Source organism: Xenopus laevis, chromosome 1S, assembly GCF_017654675.1.
Source record: "Xenopus laevis strain J_2021 chromosome 1S, Xenopus_laevis_v10.1, whole genome shotgun sequence".
Lineage (NCBI taxonomy): Eukaryota > Metazoa > Chordata > Amphibia > Anura > Pipidae > Xenopus > Xenopus laevis.
In genome coordinates, this window is record NC_054372.1 from 51,186,113 (window position 1) to 51,202,608 (window position 16,496).

Below are 16,496 nucleotides of genomic sequence, written 5' to 3' on the forward strand. Positions count from 1 at the left end.
AAAAATCGGGACTGTCCCACAGAAAATGGGCACACGCCAGTCCAAAAAGGTCAACCAATCATCAGTTAAACAGTAAATTACCCCATTAGAACTACAGGTGTGGGTAACTTTATCTTTTTTTCCTCAACCTTTCTGGATCTCAATTTGGACTAATTGTTTGGTATTATGGACTTTACACAGGACTGTTTTATGGACTATTGGACTATTGGATGGTATAATTTCTGATTGGTTGACCTTTGTATTGTTCTAAGGGGATGGGTGGTGTGTGTGTGTATTTTACACTGGTGGGAGGTAAATGTGTATCCCCTGAGAAAATATTTGAAAAACAGTTTCCCAAATTGCGGACTTAAATTTCTGTCATCTCTATTTTCATGCACAGCTTCTCACAGTGGTCACACTCATGCAAAACCCATCTCTTATCGTTCAGGAAAAAACATAGGCATTACAACTATTTGCCAACAAATATAAACTGCACAAACTGTATAAATGACACCCAGTGAGCTCCAAGTGAAAAGGTAATGCAAACAGTACCATGAGATTTGGGACATGGCTGGTGATGACGCGGAGCACCAAACTGAGCACAACTGGGCACAAGCCTAATGTAAAAAAGCCATAATAAAATAAAAGTTCTTTGTTACATGACAGGACATGTTTAAGGACTTGTCATTTCATGCCATGAAGTATAGATTTGTTGCCTTTGACTGATGAAAAGGAACCATAATGACCAAGATTTAGAATAATTTCCAAATAAGATCAAACTCAATTTGGCATTTCATCATTCATTTCTATCTACCGTGATTTTTCAGACACGTTTTTATTTACTCGTAAATCTATTGTGCCTTTTTTACCTGGTTACCATTGAAATACATTGAGGGTAAATTCTATCATCTATTCAAATGTATGTGGTAAGTATCAACTTTATGTTGATTAAATGAGGACTAAATAGTTACCATAAGATTTGCATGCAGTCTATACTGTATTATGGAGATGTCAGGAAATATTGTAGGTCCATGATTCATTTTTGAATTCATGCATGTCCCATTATATAAATGTGTTATCAGGAGACAAAGTTATTTTAATATATACTTTTACCATTTGCTCATGGAAAGAAAGGGATGTCTTTAGTGATTAAACCCCTGACATCAAACAGATTTAAACACAGATTATTTTGCCATATTTAATGAACTGAGCTAAGATGCTCCCACAGGGCTTGCAAAGTGCCTTACAACTGATTTTGATTAGCTCCTCATTAATATGTATGTGTTTTTTCATATGCTTTAAATTCCTTCCCTAATTCATGAAGTGTTTGATATTCCGAGATTACAGTTTTTAATGACAATAAAGCTTATTTCATTAGCAAATACACAAAATCTGAAGTGAGTGGATGCTTCTCATGTAAACGTGATCATTCTGTTATGCAAATTTAAATAAAATGCATATATAGATACTTTAAAAGTTGTCAAAATAAAATGCTTGTCTTTAAGAAAGAAATCTGAAAATCTTGCTGGTTGAAATGTATTTATGTTGCATCTCAACATTTTACTGTAATCACTGTACTCTAGAATTTAATTCAAGTCATTTACGTTGAAGAAATATACATACAAATCAGCATAGTATAATATGAAATTTGGCTCAATTATGCATCTGTGCATCTGAAATTGTCACATTGTCAAAACATTTTTTTAAGTTTCAACCTTTTACAAAATGTATTTATTTTCTGTACTGCCATATCCCATATCCCTCCTGAAACTTATCATGTGCAACTGGCTAATGTCCTCTGCAGCTTATGTCTATTGAATGGCAAAAAACATAAAGACTGAGAATGCATGGTGCCTCTTAGGGCAAACATGTTTACTCACTTATTGTATATTTGTATGGCCCTTTCAAGATATGCTTGCTTGTGCAAAGTGGGGATGATTGACAGTGACTCCAGGTATATGCCTGTCTAACACTTCGGATACTCAAACTTCATCTCTGTTATGCTAATTCCAGCATACAGACCACTCGCCAGGCACTCTAAACTGGTTCTGAAGCAGGTGAAAACATGACCAGCAGGAGCCATGACTGCTCTTCAGGACTGTTTTGAGTCCACTGACTGGAACATGTTTAGGGAGACTGCGACCTACAGCAGCTACATCAACTTGGATGAGTATAAGTCATCTGTAATCAGCTACATCACAAAGTGCATTGATGATGTCATTGTCTCCAAGTGCATCACTACTGGCCTCAAACAGAAGCCGTGATTCACTGAAGAGGTACGTGTGTGACTGAGGGCCCGAGACTCAGAGAATACACAGCTTCTTCCAGGAGAATGGCATCACACGACGCATGTGGCAGGGCATCCAGGCTATCACAAACTACAGGACAACACCATCTGCCTGTGACAGTGACGCCTCTGTTGCAGATGCGCTGAACGACTTCTATGCATGGTTTGAAGCAGAGAACAACACAGGAATGAGGAAGACCATCACTCTGCCTAGTGACCAGGCACTGCATCTGACGGTGGCTGAAGTGAGGATAACTCTGGATAACTCTGGAAAGAGTAAACCCACAGAAGGCTGCAGGACCAGACAATATCCCTGGCAGAGTGTTAAGAGAATGTGCAGATCAGCTGGTAGATGTTTTCACTGACATCTTTAACATCTCCCTGAACACCTCCACTGTCCCGAAGTGCTTCAAAACCACCACCATTGTCCCTGTGCCAAAGAAGTCATCAGTGTCCTGCCTCAATGACCGTCCTGTGGCACTCACCCCCATCATCATGAAGTGTTTTGAGAAACTTGTCAAGAAACACATCAAAACCCTGCTGCCCCCTAGTTCGCATACCATCAAAATCGCTCAACAGACGATGCAATAGCCACCACCCTCCATCTGGCTCTCTCTCATCTGGACAAAAAAGACACCTATGTTCGAATGCTGTTCATAGACTTCAGTTCAGCATTCAACACTATCATTCCTCAACATCTGATAGAAAAGCTGAGCCTGCTTGGACTGAACACCTCCCACTGCAGTTGGGTTCTGGACTTCCTAACCGATGGACCTCAGTCAGTCAGGATTGGAAACATCATCTCCAGAACCACCACACTGAGCACCGGAGCCCCTCAAGGCTGTGTGCTTAGTCCTCTACTGTTCACTCTGGTGCATGACTGTGCAGCCATGCACTGCACAAATCACATCATAAAGTTCGCTGATGACACAACCGTGGTGGGTCTCATCAGCAATAATGGCGAGTCACCATACAGAGAAGAGGTGCAGCAGTTAACAGACTGGTGCAGAGCCAACAACCTGTCTCTCAATGTAGACAAAACAAAGGAGATGGTTGTTGACTTTAGGAAGACTAGGAGTGACCACCTGCCACTGTACATCAACGGCTTTAATGTGGAGATTGTCAAAAGCACCAAATTCATTGGTGTCCACCTGGCGGAGAACCTCAGCTACTTAGCCAAGAAAGTCCAACAGCGCCTCTACTTCCTGTGCAAGCTGAGGAAATCCTATTTCGCACCATCCATACTCAAAACCTTCTACAGAGGGACTATCGAGAGCATCCTGAGCAGCTGTATCACTGTCTGGACTGGGAACTGCACTGTCATGGAGCGCAAGACCCTACAGAGGATAGTGAAGACAGCAGAGAAGATCATAGGTGTCTCTTCCTTCCATCACGGACATTTACACCATTCGCTGCATCCGTAAAGCCACCAGCATTGTGGCTGATCCAACACACCCCTCACACTCACTGTTCACTCTCCTGCCATCTGGAAAAAGGTACCGAAGCATTAGGGCCCTTACTGCCAGACTGTGTAACAGTTTCTTCCCCCAAGCCATAAGGCTCCTGAATACTCAGGGACCGGACAGATCTCTCTCACACACACACTCCATCTGACCTTACTATATACCACAACGTTACACAGCCACTGTACACCATTGTTTGGATGAATAGCCATTGGATACAGTTATTCTCTGAGAATATCTGCACTTTTTCATGTTCTTTTCTTACTACTGTCATGTCACAATGACACACCCATCATGTCTGACATTTAGCATTATTTACTTAACACATTACATCTGCTGAGTGTGCACTGTCTTGTCCTGTCCCTGCCCTATGCTGTCCTGTCTTGCATGATTTGCAAATTTTTGCACTTGCACTTTTTGTCTGTTGTCTGGTATATCTTTGTTGTGTGTAGCACCATGGTCCTAGAGGAACGTTGTTTTATTTCACTGTGTACTGTACAACGTATATGGATGAAATGACAATAAACTCACTCTTGACTCGATTGTTTGTGTCAGTGTGGTTTTTCTTCAGGTGAATAACAGTCTGGAGGAAATCTATTGTGGATGAGAGATTGCCTTTAATAGGCAAGCGATTTCCATAACCAAGAAAGGACGGCACTCCGAAGGTCGTTTCTTGGTTTTGGAAATTGTATGCACAGTGGGGACGCTGTGGACAGAGCACCCGGACCTTCATGGGTGAACATTAAGGGCTAGTCCACACAAGGAGATTCGGGGAGATTTTGTCACCTGGCGACTAATCGCCACGTCTTTTCCGCGACTATCTCCCCGAACTGCCTTGGCGTTTTTCCCCATAGGCTACAATGCAAAGTCGCCGGCGGTAATGCACACGCGGCGATACGTTTTCAATAGTCGCCCAAAGTTGCCTCAGTTCGGGGAAATAATCGCACAAAAGACGTGGCGATTAGTCGCCAGGCGACAAAATCTCCCCGAATCTCCTTGTGTGGCCTTACCCTTAAGGGTGCATGAGTTTTTGAGTGGTGGCCTTTGTTTTTTTTTCTTGTATCTTTATTAGGCAAGGCTTACCACAAACAAGATTTTCTAAACTTAAGAATAAAAAAATATTTGCCAAAAACATTTAGACAAAATCAATGTGAAGAAGATTCTGTGCCAGCCTGTAATGGATTGTTGGACAGCTGTTTAAATTCCACAATTCAAAGAAGAATATGATTTAAAGATAAAAATGACGTAGGTATGTAACTCTAAAACTTGTAGTGGAGAGGATGTTTAAAGTGTTGCAGTGAGATCATATGAAGGAGTATAATAGGAAGGATTATTATTAAAGTAAAGCTATGTAATTTTGTGATGAAAAAAAGTTTGTGTTTCTTTTTAACTAAATATATTCAAACATATCAATAACAATTCACAATTTTTTTTAATTTTTTTTTTCCAGTTGCAATGATTTTCGGCCACATGTCAAAAATACAAAAGGAAGATAACTTTTTAATTGGGACATTTGAAAGGATTAGTAGACCCTCTTTGCAAGAGCTGTTAATTTATAGTTTAAGGTGCAATGGACAGATACATATTGTTGAACAAGTGGAGTTGAATGATTTATTCAAAGAATGTTGATTTAAAACACTTAGGGTATGTTACGATGACATCTTTAACAGGGGTGTTTTCAGGTATTTAAAGGTACAGAGGGACACACAATCTGCAATGGCATAGAATTCATGAGACAGGTAAAAGCTAAAAATAAATATTTATACAAAGCAGAATTACATTTAAGAGGAGTAGTGAGGCAAAATAATAACATCAGAACAAAGAATCAGAACATAAAGTATTGTGTATTGAGAGAGTAGAGCTCTAGGGGGACCTGATTGTTTAAGATATTGAATATTCGCATAAACAGCTTAAATTAAGTAGCAACACTTCCAGCCATATATGTATTGTGTCCAAATTTGAGGATATGGTCAGAGTGTGTCCAGCTTTAATTACTGTATATGGTCATATATTTTTAGTGTTGTTAATTAGAAATATGCACTGGCAAATATCTACATAATGTCCTACTCTGTTTTGATTTTTTATCTCAGAAATGGAACATTGTGCTTGTGCATTGCTGCAGCTTTAAAAAAAAAAAAATCTATTAAAACTCTTTTATACAAATGACAAAAGGTGAAACCGTTCTCACTTTATTCCCAACCTCAAAAGTAGACCTGAATAATATGGTGATTAAAGTCTCAATACTTTTTGCTAAATTAGTAATGTCTGGATGGTTGTTTTCTATGGCTATACACCAGCAGTAAAGTGTTTGGTATCTTTAATATGTAAATCATAGTTCTATGTTGTATTATTGAGGTTGTGATTTTTATTTTGGCACACAAGTGAGATAATACATTTGTGTGATCTTGCCCTCCACATTAATCAAGATTTTTGCCAACAAATCTTCTCATTTTAAAAAAAGGATTGTGATTTGGAAGTTTGGCAAGCTGGCTGTTACATAGTTAAGTTGCAAAACTAATGGCATATCAGAAAGTCTGCCTCTGTTCTTCTTATATTAGTGAAGGGATATGGCATTTACCATAAGTATGTTTTCAGCATCTCTTAGCTAGTGATCAGGTCAGATAAAAAAAATTATTAGTGACGGGCGAATAAATTCTGCAGTCGCGAATTTGTGGTGAATTTCAGCGGTGGCAAAAAATTGTACCGTTAAAAGTCACAGATGCCCATTGACTTTAACGCCGTGATTTCGGCATTTCGCAAATTTCGCTGGAAATTCGCAAATTTCTTGCGAAGCAAAATGGGACAAATTCGCCCATCACTGATAATTATTAAATCAATGAATTAGCATTTTGGTCTGGAAATGTGGTGTAATTTTCTGCATTATTATATTGAGGCGGGTGTCTGAGCTCTGAGCACTTGCGTTTGGGCTCTCTGTAAATTACTTTGTGCCTTATATTTTACGACAGGAGTGCCCATACTTTACTAATGCAGGGTCTACTTTTAGTGATGTGATGTTGTCCCATTATGATCTACATCCATAAAAGCATAGTTAGTATCTATTCCATGGAAAATATTATTTTAACAATAATTTATGAGGAGGGTGATTTAGACAAGCTTTTTGTTGACAGTGTCTTGAGATCTACTGATCACCAGCTAAAGTGTTCTGGTAGATCCCGATCTACCTTTTGGACACCCATGTTTTATGATAATTAAGATAACACAATCCATGTTAAAGGCAAACTATCTTCCCTATTTTGTACATATTTCATTACCAGTATATCTTGAAATATTGTAATGCAGCTAATTAATCACACCGGTAACTTATTACTTTCACTAAGAGACAACTTCACATAATTTTTGGAATGTGAGAGGAAACTGGAGCACTCTGAAATAACCCACAAACACATTAGGAGACATACAAACTTGAAGACAGTGTAATGATCACTAGGGATCCCATTTGCCCAAGGCAACAATAAATAACCAATACTAGTTATTCTGGTACTACTGGTACTCAGTCATCCAGGGAGATTAATCAAATGCTCCACCTCATCTATTGAGCAAGCTTATTCTCAAACAAAAATGTTTGTTTTCTTTGATGTTTACTTAGGTCATTTATACAGTGATCTGATCGATCTGTGAACTAATTTATTTAAGTATTTATCAGCAACCAAAGCAACAGATATTGCTTTAGTTTAGTCATCATGTAATTTATTTTTTGCATTGCTTTGATTTATTTACTTATTATAAAATGTACAAACAATAGATACACCTGAATTCAGTTTACTATGGCTCAAAATACACGGAAAAAGTTTTATGCTTTCATTTATATTCAACTTTAACATTGTTATATGATAGATAAATAATATTCGATTTTTGTTTTCATTTAAGATTTCATAACATGTTTATAAAATTACTTTTTGCTTTTAAAGCAGATTGTGGAAAAGTCTATACTGCAATTTCTGTAATTGAACCATACACTGTAAGACTTGGCTAAAGATTAAAGTTTAAGTATTGTTGAGGTACTTTTACTGCTGATTAGATAAAAAGCAGAGTACAACTAGATTCTTTGTTTAAATGTAATCCATCTGCCTTAAAGGAGAAGAAAAGTCTTTTTTACTTGGGGGTGCTAAAAGTTGGGCACCCCCAAGTGATCAGATTTACTTATCTGATACAGCTGGCAGGTGCACCTATCAGGAGAAAACTGCACCGGCCGGGATTCCCCCAAGCACCACGGACCGATAGTTTTCCTGCTTCTTCTTTCTCCAAATCTCCCAGAGGCAGACGCATGTGCAATAGAACAGAATAGCCAACTTTTTTGTTAAAATTTGGCTCTTCGCTCTACTTTGCATGTGCAGCCGTGAGAAGAAAGAAGAAGCCAAAAGACATACGCTCTGTGGTGCTTGTTTGAAGAAGTTTTCTGCACTGACGCGGGATGTCAGGTAAGTAAATGTCATCACTTGAGGGTGTCAAACTTTTGGCACCCCCAGGTATAACATGACCTTCTCCTTTTCACTCTCCTTCCTGTGCCTTCAGACCAATGACTACCAAATGTAAGTTGAGCTAAGAAGAAAGATTTTATTAACAATTCTATGCATTTCAATGGAGTGAGCAAGTTAGGATTTGGGTACAAATTACAGTAGATGACAGGTCTGTTGTTGCAGGTGAGCAGGTAAGGGGGTTAACTGTGGTTGACAAAAAATATGGGTGAGTTGACATGTCTGAGGCTGAGCATCATTCCTGAAGGTTATTAACAAACAAAACCTGAAGGTTATTAAAAAAACAAAACCAATAGGACTATTTTTGTAACCAACATACATTTATGATTATTATTTTGTATCAAGGTTTTCCACAGAGGAAGAGGGTACATAATATAAAAATACATTGAGACATATGTAATTGATACATATGGTAATGAGGGACCTGTCCACAGGAATCCAATATAAATATTGACAGGGTTATGACAGCGTTAGTAAGGAGGTAATAGGTCAGCAAAATATGTCACACAGAAATTGATATGCTAAGGCGTATGCCATATCTGTTAGCAGGTAATTGTTCTCTAACTCTGAGTTAGTCAGCGTCTTGAAGGGGGGCCACATGGGACATAACTGTTTAGTGAGTTTCCTTATCTTTTTGTGTTGATTTGTTTGCTTCAGTTGCTTTTACCAGTCAGCAGCCTGTGGAGACCTTTTATTATTACCACGGGATCTGTTACCAAGACAAACAAGCTGTATAATAAAAGTATTTTTAAAATTAAACATGAAATCCATTTTTTTTTGTTAATGAAAACATTCATACCTGTTATGCAGGTATTTAAAAATTTCAGCTGTCAATATTTCCTGCCGTGCCTCTATGCCTTAGAAGCGTGCAGGTTATTCCTCTCACTTTCATTTCTGCACTTCCTTGATGTCACTGCACTCTTTACATTTCCCTTTTCTGCTTATCATCTAATTGTGTAGCATATAGACTAGATTTTGGTGTGATGCAAAGCTTGCCTTAATAACAATGTTCACAAAATGGCGCCTACCTGCTTGCTGTGATTGTATAATCCAAGACTGAAGGAAACAAGATTTAAACAATTTATATAGTTTGTCAATATAAATATATTTGGAATTATTAGGGTGACAATTCCCTTTTATGGAGCATATTTTCACATAGTAACTGTCAGCTTTAAAAGTGTATTGTGCTATATGTATGGATTTAATTAATGCAATGCAAGTTAAAATATTTCTTCACAGTATAATTTTTTGACCATAGAAAAAAAGAAAAAAATATAAAAACCTGCACTTATACTTTTTTGACTGAAAATCAAGATGTTGTTTCATTGTACTTTGACTGAGAGTCATTTATATTTAGGTATATTAATTTATTTAAGTAATATTTTTGTAGAGAATATGGGAACACATTTAGAATTAGAAATTAAATATCACCATTTTATAGATTTAATATATTAAGTCTAAAATACTCAGAGATGTGACTTATGCACAGTCTGCAAAATGTATACAGCGAACAGACATAACTAATTTAAAATTATTCCAGAATTATAGACGGAACTACAGATTAGGTCATTGTGGAATTATAGTTCACTTGCTTGATGATTTTAGAAAATTGCCTGGCCGTAGAGTAAAAAGAACTAGGGCAAGTTAGTGAATGGAAGCTAATTAAACCAATAATTACTGTACTTCTTGTTGTGCACCCAGATAATGTGGTCCTGATAATTTAAATGATTTCTTGAAGAAGCTTGCAAAATAATGAAAAAATAATCTTTGAGAGAGCTCCTCTTACAGTGTGTATTAGGTTGGCCTTAAAAATAGAACTCTGGGCCATAAAATTTGGTAGCAAAAGCAAAGCAGACTAAAATAAGAATGCCAGATGACAGACAGATATACAGATGACTTAAAATTTCAAATTGTGTGCATACCCAGAGAGGAAAGAATAAATTAAAATTACAATATTTTGGATATGCCATTTGGTTATTTGTCTGCACTTTAACCTGGTTAAAGTAATTTAGAGAGCTATGCTATAATAAGCACAGCAACTGAACTATTACACATTTCATTGAATTCATAGGTAACGAGTAACTAAGTAAGATGTGTAAGATGGAAGTAAGTTCTGGTGGAAGTTGCTCAAACAAAATGTGTGATAAAAATTACACAGTTTTTTTACATGACAGTGCCTGGAGGTATGTGTTGAATTATTCCTCCATTTATTACACCCCATAATAAATCTGCCCCTAAATGTATCTACAACTTCAGAGTCAAAATTTCAAAAAGTCACTGTAAAAAATTAATCCAGGGACTCATCACAGCCATAGAGTTCAAATCTCTCTGACACTTTAGCACTTCAACTCTGAGCTTTGTTTTGCACCAATCAGTTGAATGTCATTGCTGAAAGTCTTGAGCAAATGGATCGATATTGTGTAATTATTAAGCTTTTTGGTATTCCAGACTGGTAGCCAGGTTGCATAGATAGGGGATACACGGAGAACAGACATGGTTTAATATAATTTTAAAGGACAACATTGTTTACTGTCCCTATCTATACATTTTGAGCAGCTTAGTATCTTAACTAAAGAAAGTCAGTCCCTATTGATATATGTTGACTGAAGAAAGTCTATCTAAATTAATATTTAAAGCAACAGGCAATTCATAATGTTGATTGTTGTTGAAGCTAGATTACATTTTTGGGAAAACAAACCTAGATTTAGTGCAAAATATCCCTAAAGTAAAATTTAGAACAGACTTTATTCCCTGCCATTTTGTTAAGCAGATGTTTAAAAATATTACGAATGCAAAAGTCTTTAAAAAGAACAATGCGTTTCCTGTTTTTTTTAATGGAGTAAACTATGAAACAAATGGCTTCATTTCTATTGAAAACAATGACTTGTAAATTATACGAATTATAAAACTTTGATTTTAGTGGAGTTATTTTAAAACACCAAAGATATAAAATATTTTCTTCTGAAAAGAAAACGGAACGTTGATAAAAACTGCAGGATAATTACAAGCTTATTATCACAGGGCTTTAACAATGAAAAAAGATTTCAGAGACGGATTTATTATGTTTTGCCTCGTTTTCTGAAATAAGCAATATGTTCTTTTAATAGAAACTTGAAACATTGTGGCAAAATATCATAATGAGAGTTACAGGTTTAAAAAGTTATTTTTTTTTCTATTATATAGGATTCAAGCCAAATATGGTTACAACTATGAAACACAAATTTATTTGAAAGCAAAATTACATTACTGCTTTGTACAAGAGACATACTTCTGACATACTGAGCAAAATTGCTTTAATAAACTATTTAATTTTATCTTGAAAACATCAGGTTTCATTTTGTGTGCAAGCTATTATTTTTTTTTTTTTTTAGTTTTTATTGCAGTGTTCTGTTGACTTTCTTTAGTTTTATTTTCTATGCTCTTTTATTTCTTAAAAAAATGGCTAATTTCCCAATGGGGAAATGGGGTAAATTGTGATGTTTTTTTGCCCACAATGCACTTAGCTCCTAGGAGTAGAACCTGCCACTGATAGGTTCAAGTTATACCTGCCATGTAAAAGGAGGGAACCCCATGGGTATTCACAAATATAGATCATGTGAACAATTTACATATGTATTACATGTTTAGCACATCAGGTACTGAGTTCAGGACTCTGACTCTGTTGCTTGGAATGCACAGAATACAATTTGCAACAAAGAAGTGCAAATGCTTAGTGTATGATAATCTATGGGTCACATATTTTCTGTCCTTGGTTTTCTGGCACTTATGCCTGGCCCTTAGTAAATTACTTCTTAAATATATTTTATTCATATAAGTCATGTTTAAAACACAGTAAGATTATGTTTTTTTTTAATGAAAAAAAAGCTGTCCTATGCCATATTAAAGGAAAATAATTGTTTGAGTGGGAACAGTAATGAATGAAGCTTCAGCTGAGTAGGGTGCTATTTCTGGTGTTGCAGCCTTGGGCCACCATAAACCTTTTTTCTGGGTATTTTAAGATAATTTTCACTGGAAGGTCAGCTTAACCTTCACCACTTTTATTTGATGAATACTAGCACTCAATATATATGTGGCAGACTTGGGGCTATAGGAGGTTATAGCATTAACCACAAGGGATATCCTTGTAATCTGGATTGAATTTAATCAGTTCATTCTTCATTTGTGCTCTTAGAAAGTCTTATTTTCTTCTTTCTTCTTTAAGTAGTTGGCCAAAAGTGCAACCAAAGTGTTGTAAATTTATAATATCAGCCTTGGCCCTGGTTTATTAGCTAGGTTTGTTAAATATAGGCTGTGTGTCAACCCTATATATCAGCTACCCCCAGGCTGGGCTGGCAATCTGTAGATACTGGCAATACTGCTGTAAGATGTAACAGACAGTCACTATTTAGTGGGCTGGTTGGGGGCTGTTTGGGTTTCTGTGTACTTGAAATGTCAGGGCCTAGTTTGAATTCCAGTCCGGACATGGCTGCCCTAATATACCACACAAAATATACTGTATACTGTAAATAATATTATTCCTGTTCATTTATATGCAAGATTCAGATGTCAGTCTTGTGCATAATATGTCTTTGTGTGTTACAAATATTTCCCTGGGAATGATCCACAGTCAAACCAGCAGGTAATTAAAACACCAAAAATAATTTACTGTACATTGTTCAAGGCAACTAAGTGTTGTATTCCAACTTTAGGGCTGGGACACACTGGGCAATTTGGGGAGATTTAGTCGCCTGGCGACTAATCGCCACGACTTTCCGCGACCAATCTTCCCCGAATGCCTTCCCTCGATCTGCACTTGGCTAAAATTAAAAATCGCCTGCACTAATCACACGCGGCAATTTGTTTTCTGAAGTTGCCTGAAGTTTCTTCGTGAGGCAACTTGGGGCGACTTCGGAAAACGAATCGCCGTGTGTGATTAGCGCCGGCGACTTTTCATTTTATCCAGGCGCAGAACGAGGGGAGGCATTCGGGAAGAAAAGTTGCGGCGATTAGTCGCCAGGCGACTAAATCTCCCCAAATCGCTCAGTGTGTCCCAGCCCTTAGAATGTATGGCAACAGATTTAAGTCTTCTGCAAATACCCATAGAGATTATACACCCAATTCCAGTATTTTTGTATCTATACTTTTAAAGTTAAAATCTTTCTACTTACACATGTACATTGAGGATGGCTGTTATATAAAGTACCAGTTTAAAAGTATGTTTGCCAAACTTCATAAGACTAGTATTTGGCTTTGTTCAGAACACTCTTTAGAATATTTTGCCTGCAGTGATAGCTCCAGGGAGCAACCTTTAACTATCAATCACTTTCCTGAAGGGCTGATTCCCTTTTGGTGGAAAACACTTTTTGTAAAGGAACAGATGAAATGTATTTATGGTTTTAAAAATCTGGTTACATACACAGAATTTAAATTCCTAGAACATAGATCTTGTTGATATATTTCAGTGTGTATGTATAATCTACATTTTAATTCAAGATTATCCTTCAACTGTACAATGTGTTAAATCATTTCTGTACAAAAAAATGTAAAAAAGATTACATTCCTGACTTCAGATTATATACTGTAAATGTTGGATTCAAATGATACAAATGAAAATATTTAAGCGAAAGTGCACCATGCATAAAGGTGGTGCCATGTTAATATCCAGCATGTGAAACAATAACCTTGTCAGTGGTGCCAGCATGAAGGTAATTGCAGAGCTTTCTTTAAAGGGGATGCAAAGACAAAATATAAAATCAGATTTTTACTTTCTTTAAAGGGATACTGTCATTATTTTTATGATGTCGTTTTTATTTATAATAAAAATAATAATAATTTCTAATAATTCACTCTACAATAAAAAATGTAATTCCTGTACCAGCAAGTGTATTTTTTTTTAAGTTGTAATATTGGTGTGTAGGCGCCATCTCAGGTCATTTTGCCTGGTCATGTGCTTTCAGAAACAGCCAGCACTTTGGGATGGAACTGCTTTCTGGCAGGCTGTTGTTTCTCCTACTCAATGTAACTGAATGTGTCGCAATGGGACATGGATTTTACTATGGAGTGCTGTTCTTAGATCTACCAGGCAGTTCGTATCTTGTGTTGGGGAATTTTATTGAAAGTAAAAACATTGCAGAAAATTATATAAACATTTCAGAAATAGAAAAGCATGAATGAAACATTAAATGAAAGTAAGTTCCCTTATCATTAAATTCTGTTTAATTTGTGCCTGGCACCAGCACTTTCCTCACACCTCCTTTTCGCTTGGAACTTTGGGGTACTCTGCTCAACCTCCAGGTCAATCTCAATCTCCTCCTCCTCTAGGGACTCCCATTCCTCCTCCTGACGCAAACCCTCCTCCTGCCCCTCTTTCCTTTTTCTGTTCCTCTTTCCCCAGGCCCCAGCCTACTGCTTCTCTCACTTTTCTCCATCCATCATCCTCTCCTCCTCTTCCTCAGACAGATCTCCCCAGCTTTTACCTTCTGGCAGAACAAACCTATTGCCTGTTGTTAGCACCATTTTTGGGGGGATGTTTTTCTTTTTAACTGAGGTTTTCTTTTCCACCACTCTCCACTCTGTCTGACTGGCCCTCTGCTCACTCTTCTCCTTGGGTAACTTCTCTGCTGCCCTACCCACCACCTTACTGCATGGGGCACTGGATTCAGGCTGTACAACCTCCCTCTCTGATCCCACCACTTCAGATATTGGGGCACCCTCCTCCACAATCTCCATTCCCTGGCCAATTTCCTCCTGTAAATTAGGGCAATCCCTAACAATGTTGTGCCAGGCATCAGGGAAAGAACGGTGGGCATGTCCTAACTTTAGGTGCACATTGCAGCGGATTTCCTGGCATTCTTTACTGGGGTGCCCAGTTTCACCAGAGAGGCTGCAAAGTGCCTGTTTGAGCCACACCTGAAACACACCATGGGTTGATCGGGATAAAAGCAAACCCCCCCTGTCCTTACCAATAAAGAAGCAATTGGGAGGGGGGATGATATCACTCCACCTTGCAGCACAGCAGTAAAGAGTGACTGAAGTTTATCAGAGCGCAATTCACATGACTGGGGGCAGCAAGGAAACTGACAATATGTCTAGCCCCATGTCAGATTTCAAAATTAAATATTAATAAAGCTGTTTGCTCTTTTGAAAAAATGGATTTCAGTGCAGAAGTCTGCTAGAGCAGCACTATTAAGTGATGTTTTTTGAAAAAAAAAAATGTTTTCCCATGACAGCATCCCTTTAATGAAAAAGAAACCTATCTCAAATATAGTTTATTAAAATAAATTGGACCACTTTTAAAAGAAACCTGATTGTTTGCAGTGAAATTACCATTCCGTTTTACTTGCTCTGATTGCTGTGGATATGAAACTTTAGATGGTTCCTAGCTCTCTGCAGGGAAAAGATCTTACTTTTGAATGAATGGCAGGGAAGCATTGTGCAGGGTAATTTTTTTATACTTATTTTTTTTTTATCGGGGATAGGTTTTCAGTAAAAAAGTAAAAATGGGATATTATTTTTGCCTTTACATGTCCTTTAAGGTGACATATAGTGATGGACAAATTTCTCCTGTTTCACTTCGCCGAAAAATTTGCGAAACTGTGAAAAATTCGCCCGGGCCCAATTTTGGATGGCGACCCAAAAGTCACTCACGTCATTTTTGATGCTGGCTAACGAGCTGCGATTTTGACGCAAGCAACTTTTCGGGCACACGTCCAAATTTTCGACTGTGAATTTTCACAGGAAATTCATAAATGTATTCACCTGCGGCGAAATGCAGAAATCTGCCACAAATTTGTGCCAGGCGAATTTATTCACCCATCACTAGTGACATATAAAAGGGTCGCACAAACCAACAATTCCAGTAGCTAGTGGCTAACGCTAGCGAAAATTTACCAGCGTGACGTCATTTTGCCACTTCACTTGTGAAGTGGACCTACTCTTGCACCATTTCGCACCTTTACGCCAGACGGAGTTGCACTATGGGACGTAACTACGCTAATTCACTAACTTGCGGATTTTGGTGAATGTTACCCCCAGACTTCAAAAATTGTCCCACTGGGATGCCCCCCAAAACAGGACGAGGATGACAGCTGTCAGCTCTCAATAATGTATTCCTGGCTATTGGTTTTACATAAAGGTCACACTGGATTTTACCAACATCTGTTCCCTCCAACGTGATATCTAAAAAATCTATCCTTTTGTTGTGTGTTGTATGGGTAAAGCATAAATTGTATTCATTTAGGTTGCAATATTCCAAAAATGTAACAATCTCATCTTGAGTGCCACCCCAAATGA